Source organism: Notothenia rossii, assembly GCF_949606895.1.
Source record: "Notothenia rossii genome assembly, chromosome: 3".
NCBI classification, from domain to species: domain Eukaryota; kingdom Metazoa; phylum Chordata; class Actinopteri; order Perciformes; family Nototheniidae; genus Notothenia; species Notothenia rossii.
The window spans coordinates 63,580,703-63,590,435 of NC_136901.1; positions in this window are offsets into that span (position 1 = coordinate 63,580,703).

Below are 9,733 nucleotides of genomic sequence, written 5' to 3' on the forward strand. Positions count from 1 at the left end.
TCTCAAACCAGTGAAGAAGTCAACAAGAACCCAGCTGAACTAGAGAGTGACTGTTAGCGGGAGAACAGTGACGGAGCGACAGAGACTGGCCCAACATTTTCCAGCCAGTACATAGATAGACCCCGTCAGAAGACCGGGGCTGTGTTTAAAGGGGAACTTCATTTATTGTTAGCCAGAAGTGCAGTTTTTAATCAAACAATTATGTGATTTATGGAGTCAGATTACATTTTTCTCATAAACACAATTTTATAATCGGTCTGAAGTATCTGTTTTAAGGCATGAGCCGCAGATTAAATAACATAACACTGATTGAGAGCTTGGATGAAGAAGTTGTAGGGTTTCAAGAATCAGTCTTTATTTATTTATTCTTGAGTAACTTTACTGATTTATAGTGTAGTGCGTAAGGCAATATCTAATTTGAGTGAGGGGCACCAGCCCTTCATGCAGGTCACCCTCTGTGAGAATAGTTCATATTTTCCCTCCAGTTTGGAGAAAAATTATTTTATCATATGTTAGTTCAGCAGTGTAAACCAATCCTCTAATCCTAGAATTATTGACACGCATTAGCGACACCAGGGGTATTGTTTTTCGCAGCAACGATGACGCATAATACCATGACAAAAGCCATTATTGAAACAAGTAAACTATTTTTTGTGCTAATTGCTGATTTTTTAGTGATTATGCATTTATACCATCAGAAAACCATAAATCATACGATATTTTTGTAGCCCTTGTGGGTACACGGAGAAGTTATATTTATTTAAAGCAACGTTGTGGGTTTTCCATGTCCTGTTCATAATAAATAAATAAATAAAATAAAGGAGTGAGTGTCATGATTATACAGATATGTTGATTTCAGTGACGTTGTAGTTAATAAATAATAACATGTAGTCAACAATAGGTCTCATAACGACAAGAGGTATGCCAAAGCTTGGGCCTTCTCCAAGGAGGGAGTGGTCCAGTTTTAGATATTAGACAAATAGAAGTGGATGAATATGTCAGAACTCTGAGTAATATTATGCAAGTTTTGTCAAGGAAAACTACAGAGATACCAGACGAGACACCAGAAGAGACTCCTGTTCGGCCAGGTCATTGGGTGAGGGTGAAGGTTCACAAAAGAAAGTGGGCTGATCCCCGGTGGACGGAAGCGTGAGAAGTTGTAACGAACTCCACACGCGCTCCGGTTTAAAGGTAAAGAAAAAGGAGCAAATTGACACCACCTCACACATTGTCACCCTTCACTGGCAACTTCCAGAACATTATTGGGAGTAAGGACTGATTTGGCAGAGCTGGAACAAAACAATAAATAGAAATAAGATAAAGATAGAAACAGCTCAAAAGACAAATAGTCTATAGATTTTTATAGATTGTACATTAATGTGAAACCTATTTTTTGTTTTACATCTGAAAAAGAGTCCAATTTTTTGTATATGTTATTTTTGTACTCATTGTTTAAATTCTGTAACAGACACAACCGGGGATAAAATAGAGATGATGACAAGAACAAAGCCAAACCAAATGTGTAAATCTTTATTTATACAAATGTGGGGTCCCCTAGGGATAAGAGGCAGAATAGCATTGTTGATTGTGCTCATTACACTTGGCACCTTTCTGGTTGGAAGGGGAGTACAATATCAAGTAAAACATGGAACCATTAGTTCACTCATAGAGAATGCCCACATCACTAACAAGACTCCAGCTGTGTTTCAGAGACTTTCACTTATCCCCAGAGCCAAAAGATCAGCTGAGCAACAAGAGGAGGAGTTATAAATACTCGTTCCCAAAGGTGAGGCGGTTATAATCAAGATGATTCACCCCCCTATATGCAGTTCTTGTATCAAATGATGAGATGGGTTTAAGTGATCGGGATATGTAAGTGATGGGGATTAACAGATTAGGGGAATCTCTAAATACACTGGATCCATGCTTTAGTCTGTAGCAGAAACACCCCCTGTTAAGTTTATGAACAGCCGACCGGTGACCTGAGTAGAATTATTGAAAATGATTACAGTTGAAACAGGCTACTAACCCACAAGTACAGCTTTGTATGTACAAACTCTATGAACAAAATTTCCCAGCAGATAGTGGCGACATTGCAGATATGTCCAGTCACAAAAATTACTTATGTTCTAAATAACAGTGAGATTTAAAGTGATGGAGAAAATATGGAGACGTTCTTTTATAGTGTATGAAATATGTGGTGCTTGAAACATCTAGGTATTTAAATTTATGGAAGAAAGTGGTTTCCTGAAAGAGTTAATTGGAGTAAACATGTTACAGTGGGTGAAAACAATGTTTAGGGATATGGTACAATTATTAGAAGACATTAACTGGGCTTAGATGACATTTAACATCAAAGAAAGATAGTATGGTTAGGAAAATAGAGTGGGAAAGATTGGATTTATTTGACCTCAGTGTGTTAGAATTAACTATAGATAAGGCATCCCGAGATCTCTCTCTCTCTATCTCTCCGCCTGTCAGAACGCTACGACCCCATCGTCCAAGCAGACAAAAGACCTCACCACGGAAGACTCCTCCTCCTCCATCGAACAGACAGAGAACCAGAGCTGAACCAACAACTCCAACACTGCATCCAGAACTATCTCCACCTGAGGAATCCAGAACTACAGGTGACATAAAAAGGCACACTCTCATCGGTCCCCCACAGGACATGAAGTTCCAAGCTGAGCCACAAGATTTGGGCACAAGAGCAGAGTGTGGGACATGAGAGCAGAATACGCCCTCCATGCAATAAAGTAGAGACTGTAAAGGAGGAGATGAAATGCAAAGCAGTTGGGCCACTCAAAAGAGTTACAGCGGAAGGATCTCAGAGCGGATGGACTGAGGAGAAGGTGGACTGAGGAGAGGAAAGGACGGAGGAGTTGGCATGGTCCGGCAGAAACGTGAGGGGGTCGTGGCTTGACAACCAGAGGGGGAGAGAAGGAAAACGGGAGTGAGTGAGTTTACACCTAAACACACTTATTCACCAACGAGAAATACGTAAAGAAAAATATTTATTAGCCATGAATTAATCAATTGGTGAATTTATAAAGAGGAAACTATTAATTAACCCTAAAAACACACTGAGGGTAGAACATATTATTCAATCTTTTCATCATATGAACAAATTATTCTTTGAGAGTTTTTATTCATGTGTGAATTTGGGGAAGATTTAATTTGTTACAGTATAAGGGATGGTTTTAGTAACCACTCTATAAAAGCAGACAAATCTTTATTTGTATGGAAAATGTTAAAGGTAGAGCTAGTACCAAGCCAAAGATAGTATTCAAATCTAAAGTATTGATTTCTCCATTGTAGCATGGTTATTACCACAGGATAACTGTTAAGGAGGAAATAACATTTTTTGTCGTCCAAGATGTAGAGTTTTAAAAAGACACTGGGCAAAGAGCGATAGCAAAGTTAAAAATTTTTTAAACTAATGTAGTTGGGAGCAATACATGCAGGGCCTTGGATCACTCATTGTGATGGTGCATATTTGTTACAACAAATATCGTTCAGGGAGAAGGGGTCGCTCAACCCACCCTGCAGATGTTTTAAATCTTACTTGCAGCTTTACAGGGAGCGCACGGCACCAGAGTATGAGTTTTAAAAGACACCATTCAATCAGTGATGACCTGACATTTAGAGATGTTATTTAAAAGAGAAACATATCTGCCATAAGTGTAAATTCCTGAATTAAGCTACAAACCATTAATGAAATGACTTCTGTTTTTAAAAATCCTTGTTAAAGGAGGAAGTCATTATCACATGCTCGGCACCCAAGATTCCACACACTGTTAAAGGGGTTAGCATAGCTATTTAAGTAGGCCAGAATTGAAAATAAATTAGTATAATGAGTTATTGATATTCCACGAGTTTTCACACCATTTCAGGGACTTTATCACTGCATTAGAACAGACCGCCCAAAAGGTATTTAGTAGGAACTTTTAAGTGATGAAATTCTACAACTGTTAGTTCTGACCAAAATCTTCTCCCAGAAATGACTGTCTAGAATGCCGTACCCCAGAGTAGAACGCACAACGGCCCCTTCTAGAGAACATATTACTTTCATACCTTAAATGGTATGAAAGGAGGGAGGGTAAATTTCTCATGAGGAGACAGTTACAAATGCTAGCAGAACAAGACGACCAACCCCCGTATACAGATGTGGATGACAATGATGAGTTAGTTTAAATGATATGGATGTTCGGAGATGAGATTGATCAATGAATGTCCAGCCGATGTGATTCTTTAAATGATGAAATCATGTGAAGAAGTGAGCAAAATTAAAATGGAGTGAATCCATTTAAATTTACTTCATACTATTCCAAGTTAGTATATTTTTATTATTCCAATTAATTTTACACTATTCTAAGATAGTCCATTTTATTTGACTTTATTATTTTATACTATTCTAATATGGTAGATTTCATGTTGTATAAATCATTGCTATTCTAAAATGGTTTGTTTCTTTTCACTTTGTAAAAACAAGTGCCTTAACACTGAGCGTGGTATGAGAACGGTTACTGTGAAAGGAGGGAGGAAGAAATGTTCTGATAACAAGCCATTGCTGCTATTTTGAAGAATGATATTGAATGCAAACACTAGAAGTTATACACAAGGAAAAACTTTTATGTTTGAGAACAGGCAAATAATTTATTTTGTATTTTTGTAAAGTTAAGCCTATTGAACCATTCCATTTTGATTGCATGTTTGTAATATGAGATATGTACTATGCGAAGTTCAGATGAAGAACTCATTGATTTCAGTATTATACACACCTTTTAGGTGTGTAAGGAGGGACTGTTAGAAATTAAAATCAATGTTTTGATGGTATAATGTAGCTTAAACATACCGTCAGTTTAAACGCTCTTTTATACTGAAAAACCAGAAATTCTTGTGCACAAGCAGTTAAGCTTTTATTCTGAAAATCCTTCATCTACGGTTAGCATTTAGCATGTGGCTAATATACAATTTCCTAAAGAGGTGAATTGAGTAGTGAAATGACATGGAGTGGTGCAAACCGAAACCTACTGATTTAACACTACAACTATAGATGTCGAGATACTACCATGCTGAATATTAAATGAAAGTACAGTTTATTTGAATACACTATTGCAGGGGTCGGCAACCTTTTTGATATGAAGTGAAAAAAAAATTGTTATCAGCGTGCCAACGATCGAGAATTATCAACGGGGGGGGGGGGGGGGTTGAGGAGCTTGACGCTCGTGAACTATCAGCAGGAGGGCGGGGGAGCCTCGATAGAAGCAGTGTTTGGACCTGTCAGTGCAACTTACATGATGCCGAATTTAACAAACACATTTAAATAATTGGTTTAAACGGCATAATAATAAGGACGATCGTCCGTTCTGTGATTCTCCAGAGCACACCTATATTAGGGTCATGCAGAGTGAGATGAGATCGCTGTCCGTTTAAGAGAGAGAGAGGGGGGTGTGGCTTGTGCATGTGTGTTTGTGGATGGTAGAGCAACAGTGAGGGAACGTGTGTATGTTTCTGGAAGTGAAACGAGGAAGCAGAAAAACAGAGGTCTGTGATGTATTTTGTGAAACGGAAGAACAGCTAAATAAACGCAACGGCCTCCCAAGAAGAGCTCGCCTCTCTCCAGTCATTTAAGCTAAAGTGGGTTATTGAACCTGAAGCTTGTTGCTTCTGCCCTCCTCGATACGGTCTGGAAGCCGACAGGAAAGTTCAACACACAGATGTCCAGTCCGCCACTGGGCTTTCAACTAAATACACAGCCACGGAAAAACGGCGGCATTTGTACAGCTCCTTATGTGTAGGCCTACGGCAATTAGTGAAGTGCTTTCCTCCGTGGTGAAACGATCAGCTGTAGACCACGGAGGAAAGCGGCAGAAAGTCGCTTGGAATTAAAGAGAGCGGGGGTGCGTTACGTGCATGGCTTCCTTCTGCAGGTAACGGGGAGACACGCTCTGGCGGCGGTCTCGATCAGGATCCGAAAATACAATTTAAATATTTTTGCACACTTATTCCTAGTGTGCCACTGGTTACGGTGCCGCGTGCCAATGCTGGCACGCGTGCCAGGGGTTGCCGACCCCTGCACTATTGTTTACAGACGAGAGTAGCATGTGACAACATCCGGAATGACCGGAAACCAAACCAGCCGTGAAGCATTTTCGGTATGTTTTAGAGTATTGATTACAGCGTTTAGAATGTGTTACATGAAAAGTGATGAAAGAGAATATGAGGAGAAAAGGCGTGTTAAGCATATGTTGAAGGTGAAAAGTACCAATCCTCTGTTTAAATGCAACAACGGACATTAGAGGCGAGGCGAGCCGGCTGGCGGGGGCGCTTCTCTTCTTGCTCAGGAGAGCCAGATCACAGCTGTTTTCTGCCGGAACAATAGTCTGTCTGTAACACTACCGCGCCTTTTTTAATTAAAGTATCCCATTGGAATCTTTTCAGAGACTCCATTTAGTCTCATTTTAAAGCTTCTCTCCTGGACGCGAGAATAAAGAACATATTTAACACTACCAAGGGTGGCCGTTTCTAAATGTTCTGTTCCTTGTAACCCCGTACGCTAACGGGAGCTTGGGTGCTAGGCTGGCAAGCTAGCCAGGTCTTTGGCTTCATAGCCCTTATCGACCCGGCATCTCCTCCTCGATTCGCCTGATAAAGGCCTCCACGTCCGCTGGATTCTCGAAAGTTTGTGTTTTGTCTTTATATGTCACCAGCAATTTGGCAGGAAGAAGTATCCCATATCGAATCCCCATGGTGCGAAGTATCTGCCTCACAGCGTCAAATTCCTTCTGCTTCTTGTGTATCCCGGCCGCCAGGTCTGGGTAGAACCGGACCGGCCTATCTTTGTAGAGTAGTCTGACCGCTTTCATCCCCGTCATCTTGTCTCTGTCATTCAGGAATTTCATGATGAGTGTTCTCGGGGGAGCATTTGGATAGTTTCTCTGACCAATTCTGTGTGCGCGTACCAGGGTTAGCTTCAAGTTTAGCGAGGGGATATCAAGGGCCTCCGTGATCCACTTTTCCAGAAATAAGCAGGCGTCACCGCCTTCCGCCTTTTCCGGCATATTTACCAGCCTTAAGTTAGAACTTCTGGACCTTGCTTCCAAGTCGATAACTTTGTCCTCCATGACTTTGTTTTTACTTTCGAGACTCTGTACCTTAGCCTGTTGGTGGATAATGGTGTCCTCTGTGCCTGAAATGCGCAACTCTGCATTGTTAACACGTTCCATACATTCTCCAACCTCCTTCCTCATTCCAGCAATCGCAGCCAATACTCCATCCTGTCTGTTGGAGAAGTCTGTTTTTTGGTCTTTGATAGCCTCGAGAATTGGCAAGTTTCTTGTTACTTCATCTCCGGCGTTCCCAACATTCCCATCTGCCATTGTGTTAGCATTAGCTTTAGGTTTTTCACCCTGTATGGACGGGCCAACATCTATTTTAGATTGGGCTTTTCCATGACCTCTAACAGATTTTTGTTGGGGGCATCAGGGTATTCTTAGCAAATGTATTGCTCACCCAGCTAGAAATCTTTCGTTCTAAAAACATTCTGAGGAATGTTCATTCATTGTTCTAGGAATGTTTTCAGAGGGAAGTTTTTGTTTGGCTCCCAGAATGTTCTTCTGAAAGGTAGGATAACTTTCTTTAAAAACATTCTTAAAATGTTTGGTGATAACCTTATTAAATGTTTTTGATAACATTGTTAGAACATTATGCCCTACTATTCTTAAAACGTTTTCAGCAGAAGCTTTTATTTTGGTTCCCAGAATGTTCTTCTGAAAGGTAGGATAACGTTCTCTAAAAAAATTCTTAAAATGTTTTTGATAACATTGTTAGAACATTATGCCCTACTGTTCTTAAAATGTTTTGAGCTGAAAGTTAGATTTGTTTATGTTGCCAGAATGTTATTATTTTAGAGAAGGATAACATGCGTTATGTTTAAAACATTATGCAAATGTTCTGTGGTAACAATCTACAAAAATATTTTTACATTATTAGAACATAAAGACATAGTATTCCTGTAATTGTTCAACTCAAAATTCCTGGGTAAGTGGACTGACCACTGTGGTCATTAGGATGATTTTGATAGTTTACTTAACTATTGGAATTGAACTATTAACACATGTAAAAGGATGAATCGGAATCAGCTGGTGAAAGTAACATGTGTTTATTAGAAAAGGGGAGCTGGGAGTGGAGGTTGGTTATGGCAGCAGTGGGAAACAGTTGTTCCAGGGTGGAGAGGCCTGGCTGGTCTTGGGAGTGTGGAAGTCCTTGGATTCCTCCTCGGAGAGACATCAAAATGAGTGTGAACCCTCACAAACCACACACAACCAGATAGCTTATCCAACAGTTAGAACCTACATACGAGACACAACCTTTATAGTCAGAAAAAAGTGTGATTATTTTCGGATATTTTACACATACGATATTATGAATACTGTGGGCCTACATACCTTAGTGTGATTATAAGTGCATGTGAGTGAATATTGGCATGCATAAATTCGTTTTTATACGTCCTTTTCATTGTCTCAATGCGCTCATACATCTTAAGAAAGTTATCACCAAAAATGTTAAGAATGTTTTTAGAGGTTCTTCCGGTGGCGCCATGAGGTAGGAGACAGGGTGGACACTAGCTTGTCCAAAAACCAATGAAAACAAGCTCTTTAAAACAATATTTAAGGCAGTAACATAACAAGACAAAACCTGACGGATACAAGTAATTTTTAAAATGATGGATAAAAAACTGAAACCTGGTAAGAAAAATATTGCGAGTGACCGACACACCGCAACAACGAGGCCGGAGATGAAGCGTGTGAGCGGAGAGGAGGACTCAGTGATACTGGCGGAGATACGTAAGCTGAGAAACGAGCACACAGAAGCGGCTAACAAAATGAAAGAGGCTCTGACACGACTAGACAATGTCCTTAAAGACATGGTGAAGACTGAAGAGAGGCTAGGGGACACGGAAGACAGGATGGCGCGGCTGGAACGTTTGGTTGCCTTCCTGCTTCACCAAGAGGCAAAGTTAGTTTCCAAGTGTGATGATTTGGAATCAAGGTCGAGACGCAACAATGTGCGGATACATGGTATACCCGAGGGCTCTGAGAAAAATTACACAATAGGGTTTATATCTGGCTTTATTCGTTCATCACTGCAAATCCGGCGGAGGTGGATATTCGCATCGAAAGAGCGCACCGCTCGCTGCTCGCCAAACCGAAGGAGAACATGGCTCCTCCGAGGGCGATAATTGTTCGATATCTAGACTACAGGGTGAAAGAGAAGGTCATACAGCAGGCATGGAAACAAAAGACCACATATGAGGGACGGAACATCTACTTCAATCAAGATTACGCGAATGAGGTTCAGAAAAAGAGAAAGCAGGTGTTAAACGTAATAAAAAAGTTAAAGGACAAGAGCGTCAAGGCACAGTCCCCATATCCTGCACAGCTAAAAGTGTTCCTGGCATCAGGGACTAAGATATTCACTACTTTAACGTAGGCTGTGCCTATGCTGAGGGACATGGGGATCTATGTACAGGAGGAGGAGAGGGATGAATTAAAGAGGGTGAGAACGCAAAGCAGTTGGACAGTGGTGTCGAGACAGAAGGAGAAGAGGAGTCAGCCTCACACCACAGGGCCAGACCCACAGGCCGTCAGAGAATAAACTCACGGTCATGATCACTATGGTAAGGACGAGAAAAAGGACTAGAACAAATATATACAAAACCAGGAGAAGG